At 46.9% G+C, this 16,647-nt stretch overlaps 1 protein-coding gene across 1 annotated transcript in view; it reads left to right on the top strand.

Moving 5' to 3' along the window:
* Nucleotides 1-16,647, top strand: part of KIAA1958 (KIAA1958 ortholog) — a 74,932-nt gene that overhangs the window by 28,246 nt on the left and 30,039 nt on the right. Inside the window, exon 2 of the mRNA XM_060237152.1 lies at nucleotides 7,332-7,430. The gene's annotated coding sequence lies outside the window, so the exon portion shown is untranslated. The remainder of the gene's footprint in view (nucleotides 1-7,331; nucleotides 7,431-16,647) is intronic.

Below are 16,647 nucleotides of genomic sequence, written 5' to 3'. Positions count from 1 at the left end.
GTGGCCCATCCAGTCCAACACTCTGCATCACATAACAACATAAGAGAAGCCCTGTTGGATCAGGCCAGTGGCCCATCCAGTCCAACACTCTGCGTCACATAACAACATAAGAGAAGCCCTGTTGGATCAGGCCAGTGGCCCATCCAGTCCAACACTCTGCATCACATAAGAACATAAGAGAAGCCCTGTTGGATCAGGCCAGTGGCCCCTCCAGTCCAACACTCTGCGTCACATAAGAACATAAGAGAAGCCCTGTTGGATCAGGCCAGTGGCCCATCCAGTCCAACACTCTGCATCACATAAGAACATAAGAGAAGCCCTGTTGGATCAGGCCAGTGGCCCATCCAGTCCAACACTCTGCGTCACATAAGAACATAAGAGAAGCCCTGTTGGATCAGGCCAGTGGCCCATCCAGTCCAACACTCTGCATCACATAACAACATAAGGAGGGAGGGAGGGAAGGAAGGAAGGAAGGGAGAAAGGGAAGAAGGGAAGAAAGGAAGAAGGGAGGGAGGGAAGGAAGGAAGGGAGGGAAGGGAGGGAGGAAGGAAGGAAGGGAGGGAAGGAAGGAAGGAAGGAAGGAAGGAAGGAAGGAAGGAAGGAAGGAAGGAGGGAAGGAAGGAAGGAAGGGGGAGGGAGGGAAGGAAGGAAGGAAGGAAGGGGGAGGGAGGGAAGGAAGGAAGGAAGGAAGGGGGGAGGGAGGGAAGGAAGGAAGGAAGAAAGGAAGGGAGGAGGGAGGGAAGGAAGGAAGGCAAGGGAGGGAGGGAAGGAAGGAAGAAAGGAAGGGAGGGAGGAGGGAGGGAAGGAAGGAAGGGAAGGGAGTGAGGGAAGGAAGGAAGAAAGGAAGAAAGGGAGGAGGGAGGGAGGGAAGGAAGGAAGGGAAGGGAGTGAGGGAAGGAAGGAAGGAAGGAAGGAAGGAAGGAAGGAAGGAAGGGAGGAGGGAGGGAAGAAAGGAAGGCCGCCCCCCGCCCCCCCCGCTTTCGGCCCCCTTACCTTAATCCAGGGCGGCGGATCCAGCGGCGGCGGCGGCGGGGAGTCCTCCGGCGGCGGCCTCGCGGCGAGGGAGGGAGGGAGCTGCCGGGGCTGGCCTCTGGAGGCCTCCAGGGACCAGCGCCGGCTGCTCCGCGGCTTCCCCGCGGCCTCCGCTGGTCCCTGGAGGCCCTCCAGAGACTCTGGAGGGCCTCCAGGGACCAGCGGAGGCCGCGGGGAAGCCTTCGCTGGCCGGCGCTGGTCCCCGAAGGCCTTCCAGAGGCTCTGGAAGGCCTTCCGGGACCAGCGCCGGGTGCCCCGCGGCTTCCCCGCGGCCTCCGCTGGTCCCTGGAGGCCCTCCAGAGACTCTGGAGGGCCTCCAGGGACCAGCGGAGGCCGCGGGGAAGCCTTCGCTGGCCGGCGCTGGTCCCGGAAGGCCTTCCAGAGGCTCTGGAAGGCCTTCCGGGACCAGCGCCGGGTGCCCCGCGGCTTCCCCGCGGCCTCCGCTGGTCCCTGGAGGCCCTCCAGAGACTCTGGAGGGCCTCCAGGGACCAGCGGAGGCCGCGGGGAAGCCTTCGCTGGCCGGTGCTGGTCCCGGAAGGCCTTCCAGAGCCTCTGGAAGGCCTTCCGGGACCAGCGCCGGGTGCCCCGCGGCTTCCCCGCGGCCTCCGCTGGTCCCTGGAGGCCCTCCAGAGACTCTGGAGGGCCTCCAGGGACCAGCGGAGGCCGCGGGGAAGCCTTCGCTGGCCGGCGCTGGTCCCGGAAGGCCTTCCAGAGGCTCTGGAAGGCCTTCCGGGACCAGCGCCGGGTGCCCCGCGGCTTCCCCGCGGCCTCCGCTGGTCCCTGGAGGCCCTCCAGAGACTCTGGAGGGCCTCCAGGGACCAGCGGAGGCCGCGGGGAAGCCTTCGCTGGCCGGCGCTGGTCCCCGAAGGCCTTCCAGAGGCTCTGGAAGGCCTTCCGGGACCAGCGCCGGGTGCCCCGCGGCCTCTCTGCGGCCTCCGCTGGTCGCTGGAGGCCCTCCAGAGTCTCTGGAGGGCTTCCAGCGACCAGCGGAGGCCACGGAGAGGCCTCCACCACTGCCGCCGGGCCCCGCGCGCGGGCGGGGAAGGCGGGGAGTGAGGGTGGGAGCGTCCCTGCGCGTGCGCAGGGGCCCTGCGCAGGCGCAGGGACGCTCCCTCCCTCACTCCCCGCCTTCCCCGCCCGCGCCCGCGGCCCACCGGCTCCTGGGCTGCCTAAACCGGGACCTTTAATGGTCCCGGTATAGGCAGCCCGGGATCCGGGATTGGGTGGCCAGATCCGGGAATGTCCCGGGAGACCGGGACGGTCTGGCCACCCTAGGGGTGTCAAACATAAGGCCTGGGGGCCTGAACTGGCCCATCCAGGGCTCTTATACAGCTTGCGAGCAACTGTTACAAGGAAGGGAAGATGAGATTGCTGGGAGTGCAAGTGGGCAGAGTCACTGCAGTTGTGGCTTCAACATGGCAGAACAGTAGGGCTGCTAAGCCCACAGTCTGGGAGGAGGTTCCCCCACCCGGGAGGTTCCCAACCCGCTGGCCCACATTGGGCCGGCAGGGGGAACCTCCGCTTATGTTGTTGCCACAATGATGTTACCTGGAAGTTACATCAAAATGGTGGTGCACGCGCGCAGGGCCACTCTAGGTGTTTCCAGGAAAACTCTGGTTTTCCTGGATGCCACAGTGGCCCCATGCATGTACCACTATTTTGATGATGTCACTTCTGAGTGATGTCATTGCATCATGCGTGCAAAGTCTCCCGCTGCGGGAAACAGGGAACTTGGCAACCCTACAGAACAGCCTCATCTTCAGAAGTCAAACAGCATGGGAGCATCTGCCCAGCACTGCACCACTGGTTCTCCAGTCATTCTATGTAGGTTTTCTTCAACTTGCTGTAGGTTAACTCCAACTTGCTGTATCCTCACTGCAAGACCCCTCCTCCCACCCCATGGGGTCTTGCAGTGAGGATACAGCAAGTTGGAGTTTATTAGCTGCTGTCCCTTTTAAAGTTTACATCTCCGTTATCTGGTATTCATTTTATGGCACTCATGGACAGCCCTACAAAGTGACACTTATGTCAGTCTGGCCTTTGTAACAAATGAGTTGACACCTCTGCCACAGGAAGTAATTCCTTTCTCAAACTGCTTTCAGCAATTGGAAGTCATCATTTTTCTTTAACCTGATTCAGGATTGAAGATAGCAAGTTTTGTTATTTTTGGATAAAATAAGAACCCCTCCTTTCTCTTAGCCCTTACCTGGATAACCCAGTCTACCCTCATCTCATCAGACCTCAGAAGCCATAAAGGGTTGGCCCTGGTTAGTACTTGAATGGAAGACCACTAAGAAAATCCAGGGTCATTATGCAGAGCAAGGCAATGGCAAGCCACCTCTGCCATCTCTTGCTTTGAAAACCCCCACGGGGTTGCCATAAGCTGGCTGTGACTTGATGGCACTTTACACACATACACATCAGTGTTCCCTCTAAGCTGAGTTAGTGTGAGCTACCTAACAGTTTTTTAGCCCCTGGTTCACACATTTTTGTCTTAGCTCAGGAAAAAAATGACCCCAGAGCAAGTTAATTTATGTAGTGGCTCACAACTTTTAATGCCAGTAACTCACAAAGAATAATTTTTCCTCACAAGATACCACAGCTTAGAGGGAATATTGGTACACACCTTTCTCTTACATACTGCATATACATATGTACCTGGATCCAGTCAGGTGAGGTGACAGGGACTGAGGATATATATATGTATATGCTGTTAGAGCCCTTGAACACAACTGCTGCTTGGGTCTGCATCATGTGCAACAGAATGTAAGGAGCAAAGAAGCAGTGCTTCATATGGTGCCTCTTCTAGGACAGATCGCCACCCTGTCTGATTTTCAGAGATCAGGGCTGGCCCTGCCATTAGGCAAACTAAGCAATTGCCTAGGATGTTGGCCTTCCAGAGGCACTGAATTGGGTGTCCCCATGTGACTCTGTGACGTTATCAGTGGGGGGGGGGCACTAGTAGTTAGCCTTGCATTGGGTGCCAGGCAGTCTAGAGCTGGCCCTGTCAAAGATAGCTCTGGTTTAGGGCTGCCAAGCCCCTGGTCCGGGTGGGGAATTCCCCACCCAGGAGGTTCCCAACCCACCGGTGGGGGGAACCTCCCCCTACATCACTGGAATGATGACGTCACCTGGAAATGACATCATCAAAATGGTGGTGCCCCATGCGGGGCTGCTCTAGGCATTTCCAGGAAAACGCAATGGTTTTCCCAGATGCTCTCGCCATTTGCGAGGGAAAACTCTATGGTACAATAGGCACCATAGAGTTTTTACCTCCCATTTGGCTAGAGCGTCCAGGGAAACCATACAGAATTTCCCCCAAAATGCCTAGAGCGGCTCCGCACGGGCGCTGCCATTTTGATGATGTCATTTCCGGGTGACGTCATTGTGAGGCACGCATGCAAAGCGTGCGTGAAAGTCCCCCGCTATAGGAAACTGGGGACTTGGCAACCCTACCCTGATTGGATTCTAAAAATTATGTCCTATGTTAAATCTTATTAAATCAGGAGCCTGTAGATTGAATTAGTTTGGTGTTCATGCAGAGGTGGCCAGTGTCTGTAACCTTGGGGTCCATTCTGTATTGCAGTCAGTGGTTGAGTGGTCTGAAATGTATCTTGCTGAATTAACTGACCCCCTTGCAAATGATCAGGCAATAGAGTGACATTTTCTGGTGGTTCACAATCATGGAACACGAATATGTGGGCATTGCTGCAGCATACAGAAAAAGCACAAGAGTGATACAACATACAAATGTAAAAATGGGGGCGGGTATGAATCAAACTATGGATAAACTTTTAAAACCACCTCTTAATTAAATTCACTGGGGGGTTATAAGTGGTCAATTTAGGGTTGCCCGCTTGGTTGGAAAATTCCTTGAGATTTGGGGGTGGAACCTGGGGAGTATAGGGTTTGGGGGAGGGGACTTGGGGAGTAAACTCAGCAGGATATAGTACTATATAGCCCACATTCCAAAGCAGCCATTTTATCCAGGGGAACTGATCTTTGTAGTCTGGAAATCAGTAGAAATTCCAGGAAGTCTCTAGATCCTACTTGGAAGGGGGCAACCCTAGTTCAGGTCCGGGATCCAGATTTGGCCTACATGCTGACAAATATTCCTCTTCAGCTAGAATATTAGGTTTATAAATGTGTCAGATGTACTTTCAGTAATTCAGTCCTCGTATACCCTTAGGCAAAACTTTCTCTCTGCCTTAGTTACGTGTATTTAAAACAGGCACACTGATGATATAACAGATTGAGAAAGTGAATGAATAAAAAAAAACTATAATGAACATTATTATTCTAAATCATGGCAGAGATTCAGGTTTAGGCCCCCGGAGCTTGGCGTTTTTAGAGGTTCAAAGTGACTTTGGCATAAAGAAAATGAACAACCAAACAAAAGGCGAATAACAGAATAACAAAAAAGAAGCAGAAATATTACATTTAAATTTCTATTACATTTAAATTTCTATAAATGAAAAGAATTAGGATTCAGAATTTCATATGAGTAAAAACTGAGTTGGATCCAAGCACCTTTTTCACTTACTCTTACCTATGTCCATCCCTTGCTGCAACTCTCATCCCATTACCCCCACCCCCAGCATAACCTTTTGGGTGTTAAGGAGATCCCTTCCTCCTTTCCTCCAAGCAGAAAATCATGTTGGATCCAACCCAATGGCCTGAGAGAGACCTTAAGAAAGGGTTAAAATTGTCCTGTGACTTCATGTAAACAAAGATCTGCATTTGAGTCAAATAATGAAACAAATTTCTTCCTCAATAATGTTATATTTACATTACAGTAACTTCCTTTACCTTTGGGGGGGGGGGCAGTATTCTAGTACCTGGCTATTTAGCGTAGAGTTCTTGGAAGTTAGTGGGGAAGTGTAGAGGAGACAATGTTACTGACTGTTAAGGATTTCTTCCTCCCGTTCCCCAAACTATTAAGTTGCATGCTAGAGTTGCTGCCTTTGCAGCTGGGCTGGGCCAGCCATACCAGGAGAGGGGCAATGGGCAGATATTCTGTTGCACTTGGTATTCTTTCTGATGCACTGTAGGTGTGGCACTGGGAAATGCAGGTCATATCTTTGGACTATAGTTTCCATCTGGGGTGCATTAAGGTGCTACACCCCGGACAAACCAAAAAGACAAACCTCTGTCAGGGAGGTTGCTGGCTGGGGGAGAAATTCTCTGCCCTGAACCCTACTACACATCACTCAAGGTGTGGTATGGAAAATGAGGAGGAAGTGAGGCACGATAAAACAATAACAGAAACAAATAAGTTGAATAATGATGATAACAACACTAAAGGATTTTAAAAGGAAACAAAACCTGATTATTTATTTAAGACATTTTTACACCACCTAGGCCAAAAATAGCTTATGTTACCCAGTCTGGTGTAGTGGTTAGAGTGTTTGACTAGGATCTAAGAAGCCCAGATTGGAATGACTACTCTGTCATGGAAGCTTGCTGAGTAAACTCAAGCCAGTCACACACTCTCAGCCTGACCTACTTTACAGGTTGTTGTGAGGACAGAGTGAAGGAGAGGAAAACTACCGGTATATAAGAGCCAGTTTGGTGGTTAGGAGCATGGACTCTAATCTGAGAGAACTGGGGTTGAGTCCCCACTCCTCCACATGTGCTTGCTGGTGTAACCTTGACCCAGTCACAAGCTCTTTCAGAGCTGTTCTCTCAAGAGCAGTTCTCGAAAGAACTCTCTCAGCTCCACTTACCTCACAGGGTGTCTGTTGTGGTGGGGTGGGGGGAGGGAAAGGAGAGTGTAAGCCACTCTGAGTGCAGGGGAGGGTATAAATCCAATCTCTTCTTCTTCTTCTAAGCCACCTTAGGTCATCATTGGGGGAAAAGGCAGGATATAAATATATAAGCAATATTATTATATACCCTTACTGCTAACAGTGCAATGACATTTGCGTCAGCAGCCTCTGAAATAAACACTTGGTTCTGATGACTGCAAGAACAAGATGGAGTTAGTTTTACTAAACCACACTTTATAATGCTTGAAAGATTAACAGTGCGATCCTAAATGGAGTTATACCCCTCTAAATCTGTTGAAGTAAATTCTGTAAGTCTGGTGCGATTCAATTTAGGATTGTCTTGTAAATCCTACTAAGAATTGCCTTGTCCTTATCTTGTTTTTCCTTTATATGTGGGCAGACACCTTTGAGGACAGGACAAAGGCCTCACCTCATGGGAGAACAAACAGAAATGACCAATCAAGACATTACTCCTTATGAAAACCCAAAGACTGGAGTAACACACTGTTTTCTGCTCATTTTGTCCCCTAGATGGAGAAATGGATGGCCTTGTGGCTATGGCTGTGGTTTATACCTGAAGAGATCCAGATTCAGTTCCTCAAACTGCTTTAGACTTCCTGGCTGGTCTTGGTGAGTCTATTTCTCATGCATGTTTCAACTAGAAAGTAAAAATAATGAATTTGCTTTTAATCTTAAAAACATTGGTATGGCATTCTTGACATTAGATTCTTGTTTTGCGGGCTTATTGTGTTATTTCTAGAGCCCCATGGCACAGAGTGGTAAAGCTGCAGTACTGCAGTCCTAAACTCTGCTCATGACCTGAGTTCGATCCCAGCGGAAGCTGGGTTCAGGTAGCTGGCTCATGGTTGACTCAGCCTTCCATCCTTCCGAGGTTGGTAAAATGAGTACCCGGCTTGTGGGGTGGGGGGAGAGTGTAGATTACTGGGGAAGGCAATGGCAAACCACCCCATAAAAAGTGTGACATGAAAACGTGAAAGCAACGTCACCCCAGAGTTGGAAATGACTGGTGCTTGCCCAGGGGACTACCTTTACTTTTTTGTGTTATTTCTATGTTCGTCCTGCAATACACAAACTTCCTACATTTGGGGAACTTTTCATATGTTGAACTATATGCAAAGGAACCCTTCAATATCTGTGGCAGAACCACATTGCTTTATAGAAGACCCTGGGGCATGTACTAAGATACACACAGTTGGTAGCAGTAGGCAAGATGTCTTTCAGAAAACCTTTTCCCCCATCTATGATCTTCTCACTGAGGTTCTCCAGATGAGCTTCCAAGGAAGCCCAGGTGTTCTGAAAATATGGTCTCTAAAATCACAATTGTAGTCCATAAGTAGTAGAACTATAAAGGAGGTTATGTACATGATCACTCAAGATTAGTCTCAATCAGAATGACTGAAGTTCTGTGATTGTGCAGAAATGGATGGAAGAGGAGGTAGTTGGTACAGAACATTAAAGAAATGGTGTACAGTCTTTAAACCATTTTGGTTACCAAGGGATCCTCAAGGTCCACACATATTAATGCTAAATGGCAACATAATGGTACAGATTGGTTCCTCTAGCCACTCACAATTTAAGCTCACTTACCATGTCTCTGTGGATTCATAAGGTGAAACTGAGCATATAAAGGTATATTATATTGAGTCAGATTATTGATCTGCATAACATTGTATTGTTTTTGACTTGGAAATTAGGAAAGGGGCATTTCGCAACCTCGCTGCTTGAGATAATGTGTCTACATATGGCAGTGTGGTATAGTGGTTAAGAGTGGTGGCCTCTAATCTGGAGATCTGGGTTTGATTCCCCACTTATACATATGAAGCCTGCTGAGTGATCTTGGGCCAGTCACAGTTCTCTTAGAACTCACAAGGTAAGCCACTTTGAGACTCCTCAGGGTAGAAAAAAGTGAGGTATAAAACCCAACTCTTCTACATATGCCTGGGATCTTCTGGATTCTCAGCCTGGAGCTAATAGCCCCCCTACACTAACTGTAACAATTAGAGGTTGCCAGAGCTTTTTTTGTAGAAAAACCCAGCAGGAACTCATTTGCATATTAGGCCACAGCCTCTGATGTCACAACTGTTTCACAGAGGCCTCTTTTGTAGAAAAAGCCCAGCAGGAACTCATTTACATATTAGGCCACACCCCAGATGCCAAGCCAGCCAGCCAAAACTGCATTCCTGCTCAAAAAAAGCCCTGGAGGTTGCCAGATCTTTACCAGTGTATGCTAATAAAACATAGTAAGAAAGCTTAAGCAGGTCAATTAAAAGATAGTACAAGAAGAATGCACCATTGAGTTACAAGGGACTCATGATGATCCCATCCATGGGGCATTTCAAGCAAGAGAGGAGCAGAGGTCATTTGCCTTCTACCAACCCCACTCTTCCTCAATGGACTCCCATCCAAGTTCTGGCCATGGCCCACCCGTAGCTTCCATATTCTAATGAGCTTATCTGGGCTACTACTAAAAGTAAGTCCCATTTTATTCAGTGGGCTTCATTCTCAGGAAAGTACTCTAAGGCTGAATTCAGATGGCCAGTTTGAGTTGAAATAGGCACAGGCAGATTAAAAAGCAAGGTCAGACATGCACAGCTGCTACCTGTCCCACTCTCGCACTCATCTCGTCCTCCATGTCTCTGAGATGGGTCAAATAGCTACCGCTCAGGAAGTGGCATCAAATTCTAGGAGTCTTTCTGGGAGTCTGAATGCAGGAGCATGCAAGCAAGGCAAACTGGCACTGTGAATCCACCAATCCACTCTAGGCACTCATTGGTATTCTTAAAAAAAAAATCACTGCCACTGAGCGCATGAGTGCATGTCTAATAAAAATGTAAGGGAAAAAAGGAAATCTAAGCTGCACTAAGGGGATGGTGCACAACCTACCATCTGACCATGCCAAAGCATCCCCTGTGAGAGATACGGATGCCTTGCACAGGAGCATCTGACCAGGATTAGTCCATTCCATTTTGGGGTGGCCTGATTTGGGATGCCTCCAGTGTGCACGGAGCTGCCTGTCTGTACCCAGTCTTATAGTTGCAGCCCTGGTTTTCTTAGTTCTCAGATACTCTGCTTGCTCATTTGTACAGCAATCAGTGTTATTACAAAATAAGGAAACCAGTGTTTTCATTTGTTGCTTTGGCAGACTTCAATCTATTTCCCCCGGAAGCTATTTGGAGCACAAGTCTTTAAAAATGTTCTGTTTTGTTTGCATTTATAGGCATGTATTTAAGAGCCATTTTTAAGACACACTGTTCTGGTTCTTAAGATCTTTTGTTCTGAAAATTAAGTTTCAGCATTTGTTTTCTGCTGACCTTAATGGGAAACAGCGCCAGCCGCTAACAAGGTTCATAAAATGCTACTGTTTAGGTCGTATAAGCATGTTAAATGAAAAGGGCAGTAGCATTGCATCACTCTATATTCATATTTAGAATATATGGTATTACAGGGACTCAATTATTCTAGCAACTGCAGTGGCAATAAAGGGGAGGCTGATGGCAGGCAAGGAGAAAGGAAAAGGTCCTGCAGTGGTTAGGTTTTTATTTAAATCCCACCTTTCTGTTCAAGTAGAAAACGCAAGGCAGCTAAGAGATATGGTGCAGAGTGGTAAGCTGCAGTACTGCAGTTCAAGCTCTGCTCACAATCTGAGTCTGATCCTGGCGGAAGCTGGGTTCAGGTAGCCGGCTCAAGATTGACGCAGCCTTCCATCCTTTTGAGGTCGATGAAATGAGTACCCAGCTTGCTGGGGGTCAAGTGTAGATGATTGGGGAAGGCAATGGCAAACCATCACGTAAAAAGTCTGCCAAGAAAATGTCATGATGTGATGTCACCCCATGGGTCAGTAACAACTTGGCACTTGCACAGGGGACTACCTTTACCTTTTTTAACCTTTAATAACATACAAAAATCAAATAGTTAATAATTAAACAGCCAGTGTGGTTGTAGCAGTTACAGTGTCAAACTAGGATATGAGAGACTCTGGTGCCATGGATGCTTGCTGGGTGTCCTAGGGCCAGCATCATACTCTCAACCTAACTTTCCTCACAGGCCTATTGTGAAGAGAAAATGGAGAAGGGGAGGAAGTTGGAAGCTAGGCCCCAGGAGGAAAAGTGAGGTATGTAAATGAAGCTAAGGAATCAATACCACACACACCAGTGTTTCTAAAGACCAGGTAATAGGTCATTCTTTGCTAAATCACATTAGAGCAGGGGTGTTGAACTCGTTTTGTATGAGTGCTAGATCTGTCATAAATAAGACCTTGTTGGACCAGGCCATGTGTGTCATAAAATGCAATGCCAGGTATGGAGATACAGACTTATTAAGGACGCAAAGAAAGTTAAAGATTTTTTTTTTTTTAAAACATGCTTAAAACATTAGCACATGGTCTTAAAGGTGCTTTCTTTGTATCTCTCCCAAGAGATCCAGGGAGTTGGGCAAAGGAAGCTCTGGCTCTTTCCTTCCTTCCCCAGGGGACCAGGAGAGGGAGGAGCCTCAGCCAATAGAAGGAAGAGAGGCTTGGCTCAGTAGCTCTGCTGTGCAACTGAGAGAGCCTGGCAAAGCAAGCTTTGCCTCCTTCCCTCCCTCCCCAAGGGAGAAGCCTCAGCCAATGAAGAAAATAGAGGTTTTGCTCTGTATGTCCTCTGCAATTGAGCAAGCCTGGCAAAGCAAGCTGTGATGCAGAAGGAAACAAGATATAGGGAGAAGGAAGCAGATGACAGCCATTTGCTTGAAGGCCTGATAGGATCCCCCAAGCATACATGTTTGACACCCCTGCATTAGAGGATACATGCCATCATTTCTGTTTCTATAATAACAATACTGTGTACAGTCTTTAGGTAATTATCAGAGGCTGCATTTTGTGAACTAAAGCCCTAAGATATATCTTGCTAATCAGCTGAATTGTGAAAGCTAATTAATAGATTATCATTTGAGTACAAATAATACATGTTATGGTTTGTATACAACATTTGTAATTAACAGAACATATGGAATACCAACATAGAGTGTGGCTGTATACTAGGATTGCCAGGGCTGACTCAAAAAATATCTGGGAAATTTGGGGGTGGAGCCAGAAGACATTGGGGGTGGAGCGAGGAGCAAGGGTGTGACAAGCATGATTGATCTCTAAAGGGAGTTCTGGCCATCATGTTTAAAGGGACCATGCACCTTTTAAATGCCTTTCTCTTCATTGGAAATAATGAAGGATAGGGGAACCTTCTTTTGGGGCTCATAGAATTGGACCCCCTGGTCCAAGTTTTTTGAAACTTGCGGGGTGTTTTGAGGACAAGCATTGGATTATATGCTGAAAATTTGGAAAAAATAAACCCCCAGATACGCATGGATCAGTTCTTCATTATACCCTATGGGAATCAGTCTGCCTAGTAGACATTTCCCTCCCCAGCCCCTCCTTTCTGATAACCCTGAAACTGGACGATCCAAACTGGATGATCTGCTGCCCCCACCAGGGGATTGGCAACCCTAGTGTATATCCTGCAATTATTTTAAAAATCTGCACCAAGAAAGGCTAAACTCTGTAAATAGTATGAATAAACAGTAACTATACAGGATTTGTTTTCTTATTTTGGGTCTTTTGCAAAGCGTCTGAGACAGATCTGTTCTGTTGTGATGCCTAACAACTGCATTCCCTTTAAGAAGAAATCAACCTGAATGAGATAAGAGATTTATTTATATAAAACATTTATATCCTGCCTTATCTCCTCATACTCAAGGAGGTGAACAATACAAAACCAGATTGCAAGGACACAGAACTGAACAGTCCAATTAACAAGGTTTTTTAAATATGCAGAGTAAAGACACAGAATTAAAATAAAACAGAATGAAAAAACACACACACAAAAAGAACCACTCAGAATTCAAAATAATTTAGCCAAATACACTGAAACAGTTCCCCTTTCACCAAATGCTAACTATCTGATACATCTTCCTAAATGTAGTGAGTGAAGGCACCATCTATGCCCACTCTAGCAGGCCAGTCCAAAAGATTAGACCTATTGCGGGTAAAGCCCTGACCTGGCTGTTGCCAAGTGGCAGTTTTGATGAGCCCTGGATAAATAGAACCAAGTTCCTCCTTCCTAGGGATGCCAGCCTCCAGGTGGGGCCTGGAGATCTGGAATTACAGTTCACCTTGAGAATGCAGAGATCAGTTTCCTTGAACAGAATGGATGCTTTTTGGGGTGGACCCTATGGCATTGGACCCCTCTGAGGTCCCTTTCCTTCCTAGGCTTCACCCCCAAATCTCCAGGAGTTCCCCAGCCTGGAGTTAGCAACCCTACCCTCCATAATCTGCTGATGGCCATGGAGAACTTAGCAACCCTATTCCCCTCCCCTCCTCTGACTTCTGCTGTGTTTCCCAATCACATTCCCCTTTCTTTCCCACAATCCATCTGCCCACATATGCATCCTTCCCTGCACTCACTTGCTCACTAGTCCTCCTAGCACTGGTTCTGGGCAGTGCATGCAATCAGGAGCACAGCTGCTATTGTGTGCCCACCTACATACTCTTTCCCCTGCAATGTCGAATAGTATGTGTGACCAAGAGCATGAGAAGGCTCACACGAGCAAGCAGTTGGGCAGCAGGGAAGATGAGCAGGTGTGGGGAGGGTAGGTTGCAGCAGTGGGCCCCACCAAAATCCCTGGGCTCAGCATCTGCCTTACCCATGGTATGCTGATGCCAGCCCTGCCATATGAACAGTCCCAAAGAAGGGTACCATAAGATTCCATTAAGGAAATAAAATCGAGATCAGAATTAGGCAGGTGTAGAGGTATGGTAAGCTGCAGTACTGTAGTCCAAACCCTGCTCATGACCTGAGTTTGATCCTGGTGGAAGCTGGGTTCAGGTAGCCAGCTCATGGTTGACTCAGTCTTCCATCCTTCCAAGGTCGGTAAAATGAGTATCCAGCTGCTGGGGGTAAAGTGTAGATGACTGGGGAAGGCAATGGCAAACCACCCCATAACAAAAAGTCTGCCAAGAAAATATTGTGATGTGATGTCACCCCATGGGTCAATAACGACTTGGTGCTTGCACAGGGGACTACCTTTACTAGAGGTGTAAAATTTCTGAATTTTTTGAGAGCCATGGGGGGACTTGTTCACAGAAGAAAAATGGAAATTTTAGTGGAAATTGAAATACTTGCAATACATTTATAAGCCTTAAACTGTACTATTTTAAGATTTTTAAAATTTTAATATATTTATAGTCTGGCTTTCTCACTGAGAGTCAAGGCAGATTACACAATGTAAGTCGATGAGATCAGTCAGTTGAGACATCTAATAATGTGTTATATTAAAAAGCATTTCAGTCATCGTTTTGAAGTGAAACCAGAGATAATCCATCTACCCACCATACATTTTTCCACTGGAAAAATGAAAAGTCAAAAAATAACACAACTCTCCTTCATCTCCCTCTTTTCCATTTATTCGTAAGCCTGCCTGTTTCTAGCCTACGGTGAATGGAAGACAATTCTGGTAGAGATTTATAAAGCATCTGGGTTTATTATTTTGAGCAAATATTACCCTAACCATCTTTTAGGAGAAATGTCCCCTTTTTGCCTATTCTGACAGAAACCATTTTCTCAAGCAATCTGTTTGCAGTCTGTTGGACACCTGTTGAGCAAACACTTGTAGCTGAAATGGTGCCATGCCATTCTTGGCAAAGAAGAAAAGTTCGCTGAAGAGCTGCCAATGTTAGCTGAATGACAGTGGTAGACTGGAAGGAATGTGGCAGTGCACGGGGCTTTAAATGAATGGAAAACAAAATACTTTATTAAAATACCACAGAAAAGGAAGGAAGGAAAAAAGAAAGAAAGAGAGAGGGAGGGAGGAAGAAAGAAAGAAAGAAAAAGAAAGGAAGGTTCTCTGTTTAAGAGATCACCTGTGGTGATGCTGTGTCATTAGAACATAAGAACATAAGAGAAGCTATGTTGTATCAGGCCAGTGGTCCATCCAGTCTAACACTTGGCTAAAAACCAAGTGCTATCAGGAGATACAGCGGGGCCAGAATGTCAGAAGCCCTCCGACTGTTGTGCCCCAAACACCAAGAACACAGACTATCACTGCCTCAGACAAAGGTTGTTTTCGCACTCACCTCCAGCCGGCGTGACCCCCCTCTTCACCGCGCAGGATCTGTGCGGATTTCGCACTAAATGCCGCGGAGCAGCCTTTTGCGCCGGAAACTCCCGGCGCAAAAGCCGCTCAAACGCCAAACTGTTTTTTGGCGATTTACGTTTGAGCGGCTTTTGCGACGGGAGTTTCTGGCGCAAAAGGCTGCTCCGCGGCATTTAGTGCGAAATCCGCGCAGATCCTGCGCGGTGAAGAGGGGGGTCACGCCGGCTGGAGGTGAGTGCGAAAACGACCATAGTGTTCCATCTATGCCTTGTGGCTAACAACCACTGATGGATCTCTGTTCCATATGTTTATCCAATCCCTTCTTGAGGTTGTCAATGCTGGTAGCTGGCACCATTTCCTGTGGCAGTGAATTCCACATGTTAATTACTCTTTGGATGAAGAAGTACTTCCTTTTATCTGTTCTAAGCCTACTGCTCATTAATTTCATTGAGTGGCCACAAGTTCTTGTATTGTGAGAAAGAGAGGAAAGTACTTATTTCTCTACCTTCTCTATCCTATGGACCAGGGGTTTTTTGTAGAAAAAGCTCAGCAAGAGCTAATTTTCATATTAGGCCACACCCCCTGACTACACCATTGGTTTGCACAGGGCTTTTTTTTGTAGAAGACACCCAACAGGAACTCATTTGCATATTAGGCCATATACCCCTGACACCAAGTCAGCTGGAACTGCGTTCCTGTGTGTTCTTATTCAAAAAAAGCCCTGCCATGCACAATTTTGTAAACCTCTGTCATGTCACCCCTCAAATGTAATTTCTCCAAACTATAACAGTTTATCCTGATAAGAGGAGTAGGACTAGGCATTCTCTTATGATTATGCCATTGCACAGTTGAAGCAATTTAAAACACATTAATTTTAAAAAAGTAACCTGCAGTTACGACTGTGTGGAGGATAAACGCAGGCAAAGTGAATTTTAAAGCAGTTACTGCAATATACCGAGTAATAAATAAAATTGAACTTGGAACAGTAATGAATTCTCACAAGAGCCAAGAGCATTAAATAAAATGCAGCCAAGAGGTTTGATAAATGGTAGGAAGGGTGTTTTGGACCAGAGAATGAAAAAAAAGGCTAAATGGAATGTAAGTGGCACCAGGGCTTTTTTGGTAGAAAAAACCCAGCAGGAACTCATTAGCATATTAGGCCACACCCCCTGATAGCACCACTGTTTCACATAGTGCAAAAGAACAGTGGCAGCACAATATATGAAATACAAAAATACAAAAATACAAAAATACAAAATATTGTGCACAAATACTCTTAACTGGTGTAAATAAAGTTCTATTATAATGAAATGAACAGCCTACAACAGTGGGCATACATTCATACAGTATAAATAGAAATAGAAAACAACAGTCTCAAAACAATATTCCAAGGAGGACCCCACACAGTCACAGAGTTTTCAAAATGAGTACAATGACTCAAAAATAAAGTTCCACAGGAGTCCCTCCGTTGTTTGTTGACTTCTGAAGGACAAATTCTAGCCTTCACGCAAACCCCGGATTTGATTGCGTTCCGCTGCTCCTGCAGCTTCCTCGTAAGTCAACTGAAAAATCCAGCCAAGTTCTTTCTCAAACGCCCATTTTGCAGAAGCTGCAAATTAAGATATCAAAATGGGCGTTTGAGAAAGAACTTGGCTGGATTTTTCAGTTGACTTACGAGGAAGCTGCAGGAGCAGCGGAACGCAAT

This window comes from Heteronotia binoei, chromosome 4, assembly GCF_032191835.1.
Source record: "Heteronotia binoei isolate CCM8104 ecotype False Entrance Well chromosome 4, APGP_CSIRO_Hbin_v1, whole genome shotgun sequence".
Lineage (NCBI taxonomy): Eukaryota > Metazoa > Chordata > Lepidosauria > Squamata > Gekkonidae > Heteronotia > Heteronotia binoei.
This window is presented reverse-complemented; position numbering and strand designations above follow the sequence as displayed.